Below are 16,293 nucleotides of genomic sequence, written 5' to 3'. Positions count from 1 at the left end.
AATTCATTGTCCTCATAATTATTGTGTTTATTAACACAACTATTGTAGTTATGGAAGATAGATACTTGGAAAGAGATTCAAACTGCATTAATTGTCTTGTGAAAGGTTAACAGACATCCGGGCTCACCACTGTAACATCTGTTCATTTTATATGAGAGGGATGCAAGTTTTTTGACAATGTTGGAATGGATGTAAATCTCTTGAGAAATGAGGTTCCTCGTGGGATGGTTTCGTGACAGTAACCAATAAGAGATGAAGCGGTGCACGCACGTCGGGGCGAAACAGAAGCTCTTGGCGGAGGGTGCAGGTACGTGCAGGTGTTGACAATGCACATTCAGGTTTCGCATCACGTCCAGGGCATGCCTTCATTCGTGCCTCATGGTCGGGGCTTCGCCTGCTGGACATCGTGTCCATGAAGATAACAACCAAGAAGCCGGGCAAATGTTCTGTTTCCAAAAAAACGTTCAGCTCATGAACATCTTGAACGAGATGTCAAACATGAGATGCCATACAAGTGTAATGTGTGTGGCAAAGATTTCCAGTCTATCTGTGTCATTTGGGAGAGCAACCGCAAGGCCTGGATTACGCAACGGATTTTTAAGGAATGGCTTGTGGATAATGCAATGCTGGCCTTCAAACAGGATGACCAGATATAAAATATGGACTTCAAAATCCTCTTGAATAATGCAAAGGGCACACCACCTGGATTTCGCAACCCTTTGTCCAAACGTGTGTTGAGATCTTACCACCGAACACATATTTGATTCAGTCGATGGACCAGGAGATTATCAACCCGGTCAAAGCATATTATCTCATGAGGACAATGTCAAATCTTGTCCAGAAGATGGCAGGTGGACAGCCCACTCTGAAGGAATTCTGGAGGAGCTTAAACATTGTGATTGCAGTGGACACCATTGGGAGTTCTTGGGAGGAACTCATAGCAAGGTGCATGAACACAATGGGAGAAAGGTGATTCACTGTTGGTATCTCCAGCGCTGAGGCTGTGTCTTTGGGTCCCTCACTTTCGCACTGCAGGCAGGTCGGTGGTCTTTCTGTCAACTACCGTCTCCTCTCCGGTCTCGCCGACCTGCTCTGTCTGTGACTGTCTCTGTCCCCCCCCCCCCCATCTTTCCGCAAGGTACTCAAGGTCCACCAGAAACCCCCTTCTGGTAAAACTATCAAAAGCACGAATCACTGCTTACCTTCACTCTCTCATTCCTCTTTTTCCCGCCTTTGGGACAAACTCCCACACTCTCTTCAATTCCACTCTTCCCTCCAGGTCTTCAAAACAACAAAGGAGATCGACCATGTGCTCATCAATGGTCGGTGGAGGATGATTCAGAACTGCAAGGTCTGCCAGAGTGCCAGTTTCTCAATATGGACCACAGGCTTGTGGCATCTCTGAAGTTGCACCTTAAATCGAAGGAAATGTTACCATCCCACCCAAGGCTGGATGTTTATAAGCTCAGTGATATGAGGGCAGCTGAGGAGTTTGCAACAGGCTGAGTCAGAATTTGGGGGTTTGGGTGTTGTGCGGGATCCTGAAGAGTTGTGGAGTGCTTTCAAGACTACCATCCTTGATGTTGCCGGCGGATGTCCTGGAACCCACCACTTTGTCTCAAAAGGGACACTGGATATCACAGTAGGAGGGCCAGGCTTAATGCAGAACTGAGCTGTTCAGGGAACTGTGAAGTAAAACTGCACGTCCAAACTTCTGTTTCCATGATGCAGGGGACGATGTCTCATGGAAAGGGGGTTTGTACTATTGACAGTCATTTTGAGGTTATTTAATTATCTCTTAACCTGGAACAAAGAACCTTCTCGTTTCTGTTCAACTTTCGACTGATGGTTCTTTGTTTCACTCCTTCGAGTTTTTATCTCCTCACAGGTCAGGGCATTGTAACCTGAGCACCAAGTCTGGGCCTATCCTGTGGGACCTGAAGAACATCATCAACTGGGAGGAACTGCAGTGAGTCAGGAACTGTTATTGAGATATATTTAATATCTCCAGTTAATATAAACTTGGCATGTTTGCGCGATTTGTGGTCAAGATCCTGACCTTAATGTGAAGAAAGTTCTCAGAGAGGAAGCTTTTGGAAAAGTTTACCTGGCTCACCACCTGTTCTCTGGATCTGACAAACAACGCAGATATGTATTGTTTGATAATGACATAAATGTGATGTATTTTTTGATGATGATATAAATATGATGTATTTATTGATAATGATATAAATATGATGTATTTTTTGATGTTGAGATGAATATGATAGTTCAGTAAATGTATTCGAATGCACAGAAAACTTGCGCGGATTCTCCTTTCCTTGGATGTTGTCATGGAAGATGTTTTGAGAACTGTTGTTATTAGTGTTGGGCGCACCAATAAATTGATCCATGTCCTGACAAAGAGTCGGCATCACGTGCTTATTCAAGGAAACTTCTGTGTCCACCAACGGGAAACATTTGGAACAAGAATCATTTTCCATTTAATTATCCAAGATCGTCTTTGCCCATGCCCCCTCTCCTCTGTGCTCCGTTTCCTTTTCTTTCCCCACAATAGTCATGGCATTGACCAACATGACTCGGGGACAATCATGCCCGCTCAGACAGAACAACATTTTGTTCTTGTCCGACTTCTTGATGGTCTCACTCGCGGGCATAGCCGGGTCCTTCATGGATAGTGTCCTCCTTCACATTTTCATGGCAGTTGTTCCTACCCTGTGGACCACCTACCCCTCCACCACGACGGATCAACAGTGTACATGGCAAGTTAGCACTGAACGGTATCAGGAACGGTATCACTGACGGGCCAGGACGACTCGAGGTAGGGCACGACCCGCCAATCTGTCGGGGACTCCACCAATATCCCGGGCTCGTCACAATCCACACCGGTCCTTCCCGCCACATCCAATGCCACCATGGGGCCAGGCTGCAGGGACGGGTCGTGCCCCAAATGCAGATGTATCAGCTTGATATGTGTCAGCAACACGAGTTTGGTCTTCAGCCCCCCAGTCCTGTGTGGACTGTCCGACATCTCAGCCAGGGTTTCCGCTTCGCTCGGGGCAAAGGTCCATCCGGATGATCCACATGCGTTGCGGTCACCACAGCCAGCACCTCACTCAACAGTGGGAGATCGGTCACAGATGCAGCCAGGTTGCGACCCCCTCTGAAGCACGTCGCCAAGATCGCAGGCGCAATTCCTGAGGGCGGTCCATCCACTGGGTTGGTAGAGATCGGAATTCGTAGCAGTGCTCTAGTTAGCAGTGCACCGAGAACGTCAATTCTCGAGAACCGAGAAGTGGATGAGAATGTGATCCTTCACGGTCCTCACGGTAAAACGTGGATATTTATTGTTTGATAATGATATAAATGTAATGTATTTTTTGATGTTGAGATAAATGTGATGTATTTTTTGATGTTCATGTAAATTTTACGAAGAAGTTAATGCCTTGGAACACACAGAACACTTGTAGGACTTCATAACTGAATATATTTTTTGATGTTCATCTAAATATGGTGTGTTTTGATGTTGAAATGAATATAATGTATTTTTTAATGTTGATACAAATTTGATGAAGAAGTAAATGCCTTCGAAGACACAGAATACTTGTAGAACTTCACACACAAATGTATTATTTCATCTTGACATAAATATGACGTATTTTTTGATGTTGATATACTTGTAAATGTGACGTATTTTTTGATGTTGATGTGAAAGTGATGTATTTTTTCATGTTGATACAAATATATTTATTTTGATGTTCATGTAAATTTTATGAAGGCGTGAATGCCTTCGAACACACAGAACACTTGTGGGACTTCACACCCAAATGTGTTTTTTTCATGTTGACCGAAATATGATGTGTTTGATATTGATCTAAATATGATGTATTTTTTGATGTTGATGCAAGTTTGATGTGTTTGATGTTGATTTTAATATGATGTATTATTTGATGCTCATGTAAATTTTATGAAGGAGTAAATGCCTTCGAACACACAGAACACTTCTCAGACTTCACAACCGAATGTATTTTTTGATGTTTATAGAAATATGATGTATTTTTTGATGTTCATGTAAATTTCATGAAGAAGTGAATGCCTTCGAACACACAGAACACTTGTGGGACTTCACACCCGAATGTGTTTTTTTTAATGTTGACCTAAATATGATGTGTTTGATATTGATCTAAATATGATGTATTTTTTGATGTTGATGCAAATATGATGTTTGATGTAAATTTTAATATGATGTATTATTTGATGTTCATGTAAATTTTATCAAGAAGTAAATGCCTTCGAACACACAGAACACTTGTCGGACTTCACACCCGAATGTATTTTTTATGTTGATATACTTGTAAATGTGACGTATTTTTTGATGTTGATATAAATATGATGTATTTTTTGATGTTCATGCAAATTTTATGAAGGAGTAAATGCCTTCGAACACACAGAACACTTGTCAGACTTCACAACCGAATGTATTTTTTGATGTTTATAGAAATATGATGTATTTTTTGATGTTCATGCAAATTTCATGAAGAAGTGAATGCCTTCGATCACACAGAACACTTGTGGGACTTCACACCCGAATGTGTTTTTTTTCATGTTGACGAAATATGATGTGTTTGATATTGATCTAAATATGATGTATTTTTTGATGTTGATGCAAATATGATGTGTTTGATGTAAATTTTAATATGATGTATTATTTGATGTTCATGTAAATTTTATCAAGAATTCAAACACACAGAACACTTGTCAGACTTCACACCCGAATGTATTTTTTCATGTTGATATACTTGTAAATGTGACGTATTTTTTGATGTTGATGTTAAAGTGATGTATATTTTGATGTTGATATAAATATGATGTATTTTTTGATGTTCATGTAAATTTTATGAAGAAGTAAATGCCTTCGAACACACAGAAAACTTGTAGGACTTCACACCCGAATGTATTTTTTCATGTTGATATAAATGTGATGTATTTATATAAAGGAGACAGGGCTTTATTCACGAGAAAGGAGGCGGTTACGAGGAGACATGAGAGAGATATTTAAGATCATGAAAGACAGATAAAATAAGTGCAGATGAATTATTCAACAGAGTAGACGGTGACAGAACCAGGGGTCAAAGCCTGGGAGTAAAGAAGAGGAGAGTTAAGACGGTCGTAAAGCAGGGGACATTCACTCAGAGTTGTTGATGCATGGAATGGTCTCCCTGGAAAGGTAGTGGCAGCAGAAAAAGTAGATACCGTAAGTTTAAATTAGAATTAGATAGGTACCTGGAAGTTATGGAGATAGAGGTGTATGGGGGATCTTGATAAGACTTTTAGGTAGTTTGAGCACTGATGGGTGATTGTGTACGGAGTGCTGTTGGTGGGGGTCTTGTTCAGAGGGGTTGTATGGTTGATGTGTGTTTTTAACCAAGCCCATGCCCCCTCCCCGAGGGGAAGAAAAGGTAAAAAAAGATAAAAATAAAACGACAAAAATAAAAATGCACAAAAAAAAAACTTCCCAAAAAAACGAAAAATATTTTAAACGACAAAAATTGTTTTTTATTTCATGAATTAAAATTTTTTTGGGGGCATTTTCTTCCTTGGATCTTGTGCAGATGGGTTGGTGTGGTGTTCGCGCAGGCATGATGGGCTGAATGGCCTCCACCTGTGTTGGATTTCCTTGTTCCTTGTACTTGTGGGCGTGGCCTGAGTGAAGCCAAAGATCGAAGAGGGAGGGGCATTCTAATTGTGTGCTCTGAGTTTGTACGCTTTACGTCACGCTGTTGCATTCTCTCGGAACTAAAGCTTAAATATATGGGGTTTATCGATTGCTCGACCCGGGATTTGTCTGAACGAATGGAGAACAAAATGAGAGTCAAACGGACAGTGTGCAGTCCTCTTCCTTGAACATGGCGGTTCAACGCAAATGCTGCACTGAAGTTGCATCCAGGTATGTTCACAAAGCAGTTCAGATTTTGTTCGTTCATGATGTCGATTTTATTCATCTCTCACCAATTCCATATCATGGGTTCCCAACGAACCTCCATTGTCGTTTTTAAGCCCATAGCAACGGAGTCTCCATATATGTTGTCCATAGCAACACACCCTTGTTAAAGTCACATCCATCTTATGCTGAGGTCACTGTCCCATGGCCAGGACTTATAATGCTGCATTAAATTTACCCTCAAACCTTCTCCACGGTTTGAGGGTAAATCATCTTTTCCAGAACAGCTTGATAGATCGAGGGGAAACTTCACCCACATGTTCTCCAATTATTGGGGATAGTAGGATGTTCACGAATAATTAACAGGTCACATGGTCTGGCAGCAATCTTGAATTGAACGAAAATCCTTGAAAAATTATTTCTCTTGAACCACTTCATCGACATAAAACTTTATCTCCCAAGGGACACTGAATACCATTGACCAGAGTAGCAGGGTCAGACTTAATGACAGAGCTGAGCTGTTCTGGGAGCTGAGTTGCAAAACTGTACATCCAAACTTCTGTTTAGTTTCTCTGATGCAGGGGATGATGTCTCATGGAAAGCGGGTTTGTGCTATTGACAGTCATTTTGAGGTTATTTAATTATCTCTTAACCTGGAACAAAAAAACCTTCTCGTTTATAAAGAACTCGTTTCTGGACAACTTTCTACTCATGGTTCGTTGTTCCACTCCTTGGAATTTTCATCTCTTCATAGGTCAGGGCATTGTAACCTGAGCACCAAGTCTGGACCTTTCCTGTGGGACATCGTGCACTTGAAGAGCATCATCAACTTCAAGGAACTTCAGTGAGTCCAGTACTTTTCGCGTGCATAGGTCAAAGACAAACACACAAACAGATACACTTTCAACTATATATATATATATATATATATATATATATATATATATATATATATATATATATATATATATCCTATAACTATATATATATATATATATATCCCAGCGAACAGCATTGCTGCAAACAGACGCGGGGGTTTCCTCGTTGCGCCAGCGACGGTGATTTCACCCACGTCCGCTCTCCTTTGTTGGCGCCAGCATCGATGATCTCTGCCACGTCCGCTCGCTCCGAGCTTCGCCTCTAATTCGGATCAGGAGATCGAAGGGGGCGGAGCCAGTGGGGGTCAGAGGTGAGGGATCAGAGATCAAACCTCGCCTCACGGATCCCATATAACAGCACGCAGAGTGCCAAGCTCGCAGTCAGTCAGTCTGGGGTTGGAGTGGTGCAAAGATCAAGGTTCGAGTCCAGTGGAGGGCAGTGGAGGTCTGGGTTCGCCGAGGAGACGGGAGCTGGGAGCGCAGCCAAGCCTGACATGCCGCGCAGAACTGCACGTTCGTGTGCGGGACGTGGGGAGAGGAGTCGCCAGCCAGCACTGAACGGTCCGAGGTGATCGGGCTTCGGGACAGTCCGAGCGGCGCTGAGGGACGGACGGGCTCTTAAAGAGAGCATCAACTCTAAGAGAGTAAAGACCAGTTCGTTCCTCTGAGGCGTTGCCGGCTGGGACCGAATCACCAGGCCGCCCGACGAGGCCTGGGCCGAACCGCGGTCACGCCAGCTGCCGTGAGGACGGGACGTCGCGGGTCGCCCCAGTGAGGCACCACGAAGGTGAAGGTTACCAGCCCGGCCTCTTGGAGCTTCTGCGGTCATCACAGCTCCGTGCTCATAAAGACCCAAGAGGTCCAGTCTACCCTTCGTCTTTCCTGGGGTTTTTCCTTGTTTCTTTGCATGAACGTTTGTGGTGCCATGTCCGAAGGAAGAACTGATGTTAAGTGCAAGTGACTGTGCATAATAAATATATGGTTATAGTATTTGTCTTGCTCGCGTCTTGTCCCTACCCCCATTCATTGCATGCTTGTATATCCCTGCATTGCTGCTTTGACCGTATATGTGTGCAAATAAATGTGCTTGTGTGAATGTTAACCCGTTCGTCGCGTCCTTTTCTTTCGAATTGAACTGCCGTATTGCATTCGAAATAATAGCTGGCTTTTTAAGAGCCGATATAATAGAATCGGATCCAACGGGGCTTTCACGATAATACCCCGCTCGGTTATCCCAAAACGAAGCGAGCTGCTTAAGCGGCTCGTTTCCAAGCAGGCCCCGTTGAGGTACAGTCTCTCTATAGTCTGCCCGCGCGATTAATTAGGTATATCGACAATTCGGCGATTGACCCTGTTGCGCGGGTAGAGTGTTGACTAGGCTGTGGTGTGCTCAAAACACACCCGTAGCGGGATTTCGGCCTTTGATCCGGAAAGCTGCGACAAGATTGTCCCTTTCGGTGGGTGAGAGCAGCCGCCATTGGGTCGAAGCGGTCGTCCGCACGCCGGCGGGCGAGAATCTACAATATTTTTTTTTGCACGTACGGGCACACACGTACGGGCACGCGAGAGCGAAGGAACGGCCTGTGTGGTTGTTGTTTCTGGCACGTGGTTTGAAAGTTTTTTTCTTTTTTTTCTGGAAATCTCTGTGTGTGTGTCTGTCTGTCTGTCTGTCTGTCTGTCTGTGTGTCTGCGACCACCGTTTCTCGACAACCCCTGGTCCGATTTAATTGAAATTTGCCAGGAATATTGCTGGGGATCTGTGGATGTGCCTTTTCAAGGTTTGATATTAATCGGACAAGCGGTTCCCAAGTTAGGGTCATTTATTTACCAAACCAATGACAGGACACGGTGTTATGACGTCACAAGTTTTTTTTTAAGTTTTGAAATTTTTTTTGCACGTACGGCAACGCACGTACGGACACGCGAGAGCGAAGGAACGGCCTGTGTGGTTGTTGTTTCTGGCACGCGGTTTGAAAGTTTTTTTTGCATGTACAGCAAATGGGGCACCCGGCTTTACGTCCCTTGGACACTTAGTGTCCGTCAGAAAGCTACGACGACAGAGCGTTGTGGGTACCACAGAGTACTTTGACGTATTTTCCTCATCTGTTCGTCCATTCCCAACCTGGTGATGATCATTAACGTTTGTGCATGCTCGGCAACAAATAAATAATAATGAATTGAGTTGTTTCAAGCTCGGCGGTTTTTCATTGAGTTATACACAACTGCCGACGACAATGATTACAGCACGCGGTGACGTCATTACGCTTTACGTCAGTGACGTCATTACGTGGAGGGTGTAGCCAGGCCACTGCGGATGTGTACGTCGTCGCGGCTTCCTCAACTCAACACGTCCCGTGGTGATTTATTTCTTTGAAGGTTTTTCTTTGTTCACGATTTCTCTTTATTTCAGGACTTGTGCTGCTTGTCTGACATGCGAGTCTGTGACGTAGGCATAACTGGTAACTGTGACGTCACCTCGTGTGGAATTCTGTGAAACGCTCGGTTCGTGGACCTCCGGTGGTGTTATCCGTGGTTCCTGGAGTTACCGAGTTACCAACTCAATTCGGACTTTATTGGTTTCTGTTTATGACGGAAACAAAACGAAGGTACCTCACACGGTTTCATTTTCACAACATCGAATGAACTTTATCATTTCATGTCGAGTTTAACCTGATTTATCCACCGTGCCTGTGAAACACCGCGATCGCAGTTTATAGCCGGCTCGGGATTCGAACCGTTCCGTTGATACAGACAAAGGAAAGACAAACAAATGGACAGATGATCAGATGTTCCCGCCATTTCTGAAGATGACATTTTCAGGCTTCATTTCTTCATGATGAACAGATTGATTTGAAGATTAATCAAAGAATCCCTTTTGTGAAGATTTTACAACACACAAGGGTGTCAATAACCCACCTTGAGGTGTGCACGCTCACCTCGACCCTGTCTCACCTGGGTTTGAATCCTGACCCAGCTATAAACTGCCATCCTGGTGTTTCGCACGTATGGCGAGGTATCATTGCGTGCACCGTCCATCGGGTAGATGTTAAGCCCGAAGACCCCTCAAGGAATCATCTCATCTCATTATGCAAATGCAATTGTTTATGGAGAGTGACTGGGTTATAATCCTATAATAATGTAATTGTTCAGGAAGAGGGACTTGGTTCTGATCTCATAATGCAAACATTGTTTATGGAGAGGAAATTTGTTTTAATCCCATGACAATACAATTGTTTATGAAAAGGGACTTGATTATAATCCCAAAATTAAATAATTGTTTTTAGAGAGGGACTCGGTTGTAATCCCATATACACAAATGTGTGTCAGTGTGTGTGTGTGTGTGTGTCAGTGTGTGTGTGTGTGTGTCAGTGTGTGTGTGTGTGTGTCTACCTTATAACTCCAAAACCATGAAATCTAGTGGCCTCACACTTTGCATGCATACCAAGGGAACTCCTCGGGAGTGCATGAATGAAAATTGGGTGTTTGGGTTCATTTTAACACTCCATTTGAAGATAACGAACGGCCTTATTTTCTTATCCTTCAGCAAGGCATCATCCTTGGTCAGCCCTCTGTCTGCTTGCTGAGGTCTTAATTCGCCATTTCGTTCGACTGTGCACATCCAAAGATCGAGGTCTCCGAAGTGGGAAAATTCTGGCGTTCCGGCGACTTGCAGAAACTACACGTGTTCACTATCCCAGGGCAATTATTATTATTATTATTATTATTATTATTATTATTATTATTTTTAATCGATTTGATGATTTATCGATTCGATTGTCAGGTCAGGCCAGATTAGATCTGTGACTTGTAACAAGTAACATGTAAACCTGAACTAACTTGTTTCATGGTCGGGTTGCTGGAAACTAAACCGTCTCCCCCACCAGGTTTTCTGGTGAGGAGGGTGTGTGATATGGACACCCATTAGGACGAAAAACAAAACCTGTCAAAGGGTGGAGATGCTCCTTGTGAACCAATGGCCATCTATATCTGGTGCCCCAATGCGTCTGAGGACGTCCTCCTGCAGTTTGGTTACTGTTTTTTAGGAGGTCGGTGTCAGGATTTGCACTCCGGCCACCGTAAAACACTTCATTCCGCAAAACCCCAAATGCAAAGAAAACTCAAAACCTACTCCATGGGACAACCTCGTGTGCAGCTTTCTTTCGCAGGGCAGCTCACTGGATGAGAGGATCGGGGCAAAGCCTTCGGGATCCCCATTCCTTGATGATAGGAGGAAAAGCACAGGATAAACTCCTTGGGTCAGATTATGGTGGTGTATGGCAGAGTGGTGGCAAGGTGTCGTCTACCAGATGGCGGTCTCCATGGGTTAACCTGAGGGTACAGTTAAAACGTACTCAGTGGGGAATACTTCACCTGCATGTCACACGGTAATGCTAACTCTCAATGGCAATGATGTAACTTTTGACCGATGTCTCCAGCTGTTGGACAACTCAGGACGAGTCTGGGATAGGGAAAGGGGTAGTGTTACGGATTTCAGAATCCTATCTGACGAATGCATTCAAACATCCAGGTCCTCAGATCGTCTGAGGCCCAAGTCTGGGCCTATCCTGTGGAACTGAAGCACATCATCAACTTGGAGGAACTTCAGTGAGTCCGGAACTGTTATTGAGATATTTTTAATATCTCGAGTTAATATAAACTTGGCATGTTTGCGCGATTTGTGGACAGGATCCTGAGCTTGAAGGAAAGAAAATTCTCAGCAGGGGAGCTTTTGGGAAAGTTTATCTTGCTGAACACCTGTCCTGTGTATCTGACAAATAACGTAGATATTTATTGTTTGATAATGACAAATGTGATGTATTTTTTGACGTTGAGATAATGTGATGTATTTTTTGATAATGATATAAATGTGATGTATTTTTTGATGTTGAGATAAATGTGATGTAATTTTTGATGTTGAGATAAATATGATGTATTTTTTGATGTTGAGATAAATATGATGTATTTTTTGATATTGAGATAAATGTGATGTAATTTTTGATGTTGAGATAAATATGATGTATTTTTTGATGTTGAGATAAATATGATGTATTTTTTGACATTGAGATAAATGTGATGTAATTTTTGATGTTGAGATAAATGTGATGTATTTTTTGATGTTCATGTAAATTTTATGAAGAAGTTAATGCTTTGGAACACACAGAACACTTGTCGGACTTTACACACGAATTAATTTTTTGATGTTCATCTAAATATGGTGTTTTGATGTTGAAATGAAAATGATGTATTTCTTGATGTTCATGTAAATTTGATGAAGAAGTAAATGCCTTCGAACACACAGAACACTTGTGGGACTTCACACGGGAATGTATTTTTTTGATGTTGACATACTTGTAAATGTGACGTATTTTTTGATGTTGATGTTAAAGTGATGTATATTTTGATGATATAAATATGATGTATTTCTTGATGTTCATGTAAATTTTATGAAGAAGTAAATGCCTTCGAACACACAGAACATTTGTAGGAGTTCACACCCGAATGTATTTTTGATGTTGAGATAAATGTGATGTATTTTTTGCTCTTCATGTGAATATTATGAAGAAGTTAATGCTTTGTAACACACAGAACACTTGTAGGACTTCACACCCGAATTAACTTTTTCATGTTGATATAAATATGATGTATTATTTGATGTTCATGTGAATTTTATGAAGAAGTTAATGCCTTGGAACACACAGAACACTTGTTCTTCACACCCGAATGTATTTTTTTGATGGTGAGATAAATATGATGTATTTTTTTATGTTGAGATGAATGTGATGTATTTTTTGATGTTCATGTGAATTTTATGAAGAAGTTAATGCCTTGGAACACACAGAACACTTGTAGGACTTCATACCCGAATATATATTGTTTTTGATATTCATCTAAATACGGTGTGTTTTGATGTTGAAATAAATATAATGTATTTTTTAATGGTGATACAAATTTGATGAAGAAGTAAATGCCTTCGAACACACAGAATACTTGTAGGACTTCACACCCGAATTAATTTTTTTCATGTTGATATAAATATGATGTTATTTGATGTTCAAGTGAAATATTTGAAGAAGTTCATGCCTTGGAACACACAGAACACTTGTAGGACTTCACACCCGAATGTAATTTTTGATGTTGAGATAAATATGATGTATTTTTTGATGTTGAGATAAATGTGATGTATTTTTTGTTGTTCATGTGAATTTTATGAAGAAGTTAATGCCTTGGAACACACAGAGCACTTGTAGGACTTCATACCCAAATATATATTTTTTGATGTTCATCTAAATACAGTGTGTTTTGATGTTGAAATGAATATAATGTATTTTTCAATGATGATACAAATTTGATGAAAAAGTAAATGCCCTCGAACAAACAGAACACTTGTGGGACTTCACACCGGAATGTATTTTTTGATGTTGATACAAGGATGATGTCTCGTGGAAAGGGGGTTTGTGCGATTGTCAGTCATTTTGAGGATATTTAATTATCCCTTAACCTGGAACAAAGAACCTTCTCGTTTTTGCACAACTTTCGACTGATGGTTCTTTGTTTCAGTCCTTGGAGTTTTTAATCTCTTCACCGGTCAGGGCATTGCAACCTGAGCACCAAGTATGGGCCTATCCTGTGGGACCTGAAGCACATCATCAACTTGGAGGAACTTCAGTTAGTCAGGAACTGTTATTGAGATATTTTTAATATCTCCAGTTAATATAAACTTTGCATGTTTGCGCGATTTGTGGTCAAGATCCTGACCTTTATGTGAAAAAAGTTCTCAGCGAGGAAGCTTTTGGAAAAGTTTACCTGTCTCACCACCTGTCCTCTGTATCTGACAAACAACGCAGATATTTATTGTTTGATAATGACATAAATGTGATATATTTTTTGATAATGATAGAAATATGATGTATTTTTTGATGTTGAGATGAATATGATGTATATTCTGATGTTGATATAAATATGATGATTCAGTAAATGCATTCAAATGCACAGAAAACTTGTGTGCATTCTCGTTTCCTTGGATATTCTCTTGGAAGATGTTTTGAGAACTGTTGTTAAGAGTGTTGGGCACACCAATAAATTGATCCATGTCCTGACAATGAGTCGGCACCACGTGCTTATTTAAGGAAACTTTTGTGTCCACCAACGGGGAACATTTGGAACAAGAATCATTTTCCATTTGATTGTCCAAGATCGTCTTTGCCCATGCCCCCTCTTCTCTGTGCTCTGTTTCCTTTTCTTTCCCCAAAATAGTCGTGGAATTGACCAACATGACTCGTGGACAATCATGCCCGCTCAGACAGAACAACAACATTTTGTTCATGTCCGACTTCTTGATGGTCTCACTCGTGGGCATGGCCGGGTCCTTGATGGAGTGAGTGTCCTTTACATGCTCATGGCAGTTGATGCGACGCAGTGGACCTCCTACCAATCCACCAATACAGATCGACAGCTTCCCTGGCAAGGTAGCACTGACCGGTATCAGGTCCAATGGGAGGACGGGCCAGGACGACTCTAGGTAGGGCACAACCCGCCAATCTGTCGGGGACTCCACCAATATCCCAGCCTCGTCACAATCCACACCGGTCCTTCCCACCACATCCAATGCTGGGTGCAGGGACGGGTCGTGCCCCAAATGCAGATGTATCAACATGATATGTGTCAGCAACACGAGGTTGTTCTTCAGCCCCCCAGTCCTGTGTGGACTGTCTGACATCTCAGCCAGTGTGTCCGCTTCGCTCTGGGCCATGTCCATCCGGATGATCGACATGCGTTGCGATCACCACATCCAGCACCGCACTCGACAGTGGGAGATCGGTCACAGATGCAGACAGGTTGTGACCCCCTCCGAAGCACATCGCCAAGATCGCAGGCTCAGTTCCCGAGGACGGTCCACTCACTGGGTTGGTAGAGATCGGAATTGGTTGTAGCACTCTCGGTGGGGGCACCCTGGTTGCCACAGACGTGGGCAGGGCTTCCATCGCCTCAGTTCGGAGCCCCGCTCCAAAAAAAGGGCATGGAGTCTTTCCTCTGCCCAATGAGCAAAGGGCGAGCATCGCACACGCGCCCCAGCCAATGGGAAGCCAGAACGCCCAGGGAAAGAAGAATGTCTCGACGAAGCGACAAGAAGAGAGAATCGTCAAAACAGCCACAAAGACTCCGCACAGAAGGGGCGTGTTTTTCCCCGCCTACCGTGACGTTCTTCCAATCATGGCTGGCCACCACGCGACCCAAAACGCCCCGTCCAATCCGGAGGCGAGTCTCCAGAGAGCGGATTCCCCCGTCCCACCCCGCAGGGGAGGGGAGGTGAGAATCGAGTGGGGCGCGAGAAAAAAGGTTGTTGGTCGAACACCCCCCCTGTGTTCTGACCTGCTGGGTGCTCCTTGTCGTAGTCGTCGGTCTTCGTCCCTGGTCTTCTCCTCGGCGCTTGGTGCGAAGCTGACCGTGCAGCTTCGAGTCCCACCGTGGTGGTTTGTGTTGGAGCGCGTGGGCTGGTGGTCGGAGCGTCCGACTTCCCCGCCAAGAATCCTGGGCTCCACAGGGGCAGGTCGGCAAGCCGCATGACGCGGCCAGGTACACCACGGAACTCTGTCCCCCCAGCTGAACTATCCTCCTCGGCTGGAGGACCGAAGAAAGACCCGGTGGGGTCCATTTCTTTTTGGATGTGTGTGTGTGTGTGTGTGTGTGTGTGTGTGTGTGTGTGTGTGTGTGTGTGTGTGTGTGTGTGTGTGTGTGTGTGTGTATGTGTGTTTGGGCCCAGTCTTTAAGTGAAAACGGTATAAGTGCCTTGCATCAATGTACATTTGATTATATTCGGTGTAACTCTGATCTTTGTCTCCCTCTCCCCAGAATAAATAAACCCTGTGTTAAATGTACCAGCTCGTTGCCTGTCATTTCTATCATTGACCCAGCACGGTGCGGGCTTGAGAAATAGGGAGGCCGTTTGTGCCGAAAATTGTTCATTTAGTCCGGCAGGCTTTGGTAATCCCCGCTCGGTTACGCCGGATCCGAGTCGGTAACAGCGACTCGGTTCGAACAAAGTCGGCCGAGAGTGTGGCTTCCCCGGTGGTGAGACGGCGTGGGTACTTAGGTAAATTGGAATTAGACAATTAACCTTTCCCCACGCCGTCGAAATAGTGGCGTCCACGGTCCACTAAGGGACCCGTGACCTTCGGAGTTATCCGAAGGTTACGACCTTCAATTCCGGTGTTCGGTGGGAGGCGGCCCAACTGCTCCCTCTCGCGGTCGTCTTCGCCACCGAACCCGGCACCACAACAATATAAATGTAATGTATGTTTTGATATTGATATAAATGTAATGTCTGTTTCGATATTGATATTAATGTAATGTATGTTTCGATATTGATATCAATGTAATGTATGTTTCGATATTGATATAAATGTAATGTATGTTTTGATATTGATATAAATGTAATGTCTGTTTCGATATTGATATTAATGTAATGTATGTTTC

At 43.3% G+C, this 16,293-nt stretch overlaps 1 protein-coding gene across 2 annotated transcripts in view; it reads right to left on the bottom strand.

The window, feature by feature from the left end:
- LOC147008357 (uncharacterized) overlaps positions 1 to 16,293 on the bottom strand; it is an 81,965-nt gene that overhangs the window by 34,690 nt on the left and 30,982 nt on the right. The window lies entirely within an intron of this gene.

Source organism: Eptatretus burgeri, chromosome 19 (genome assembly GCF_056783735.1).
Source record: "Eptatretus burgeri isolate ZD-2024b chromosome 19, Ebu_testis_v1, whole genome shotgun sequence".
In the NCBI taxonomy this organism is placed as follows: Eukaryota; Metazoa; Chordata; class Myxini; order Myxiniformes; family Myxinidae; genus Eptatretus; species Eptatretus burgeri.
The sequence above is the reverse complement of the archived record's forward strand: the minus strand, read 5'-3'. Positions and strand labels throughout refer to the sequence as shown.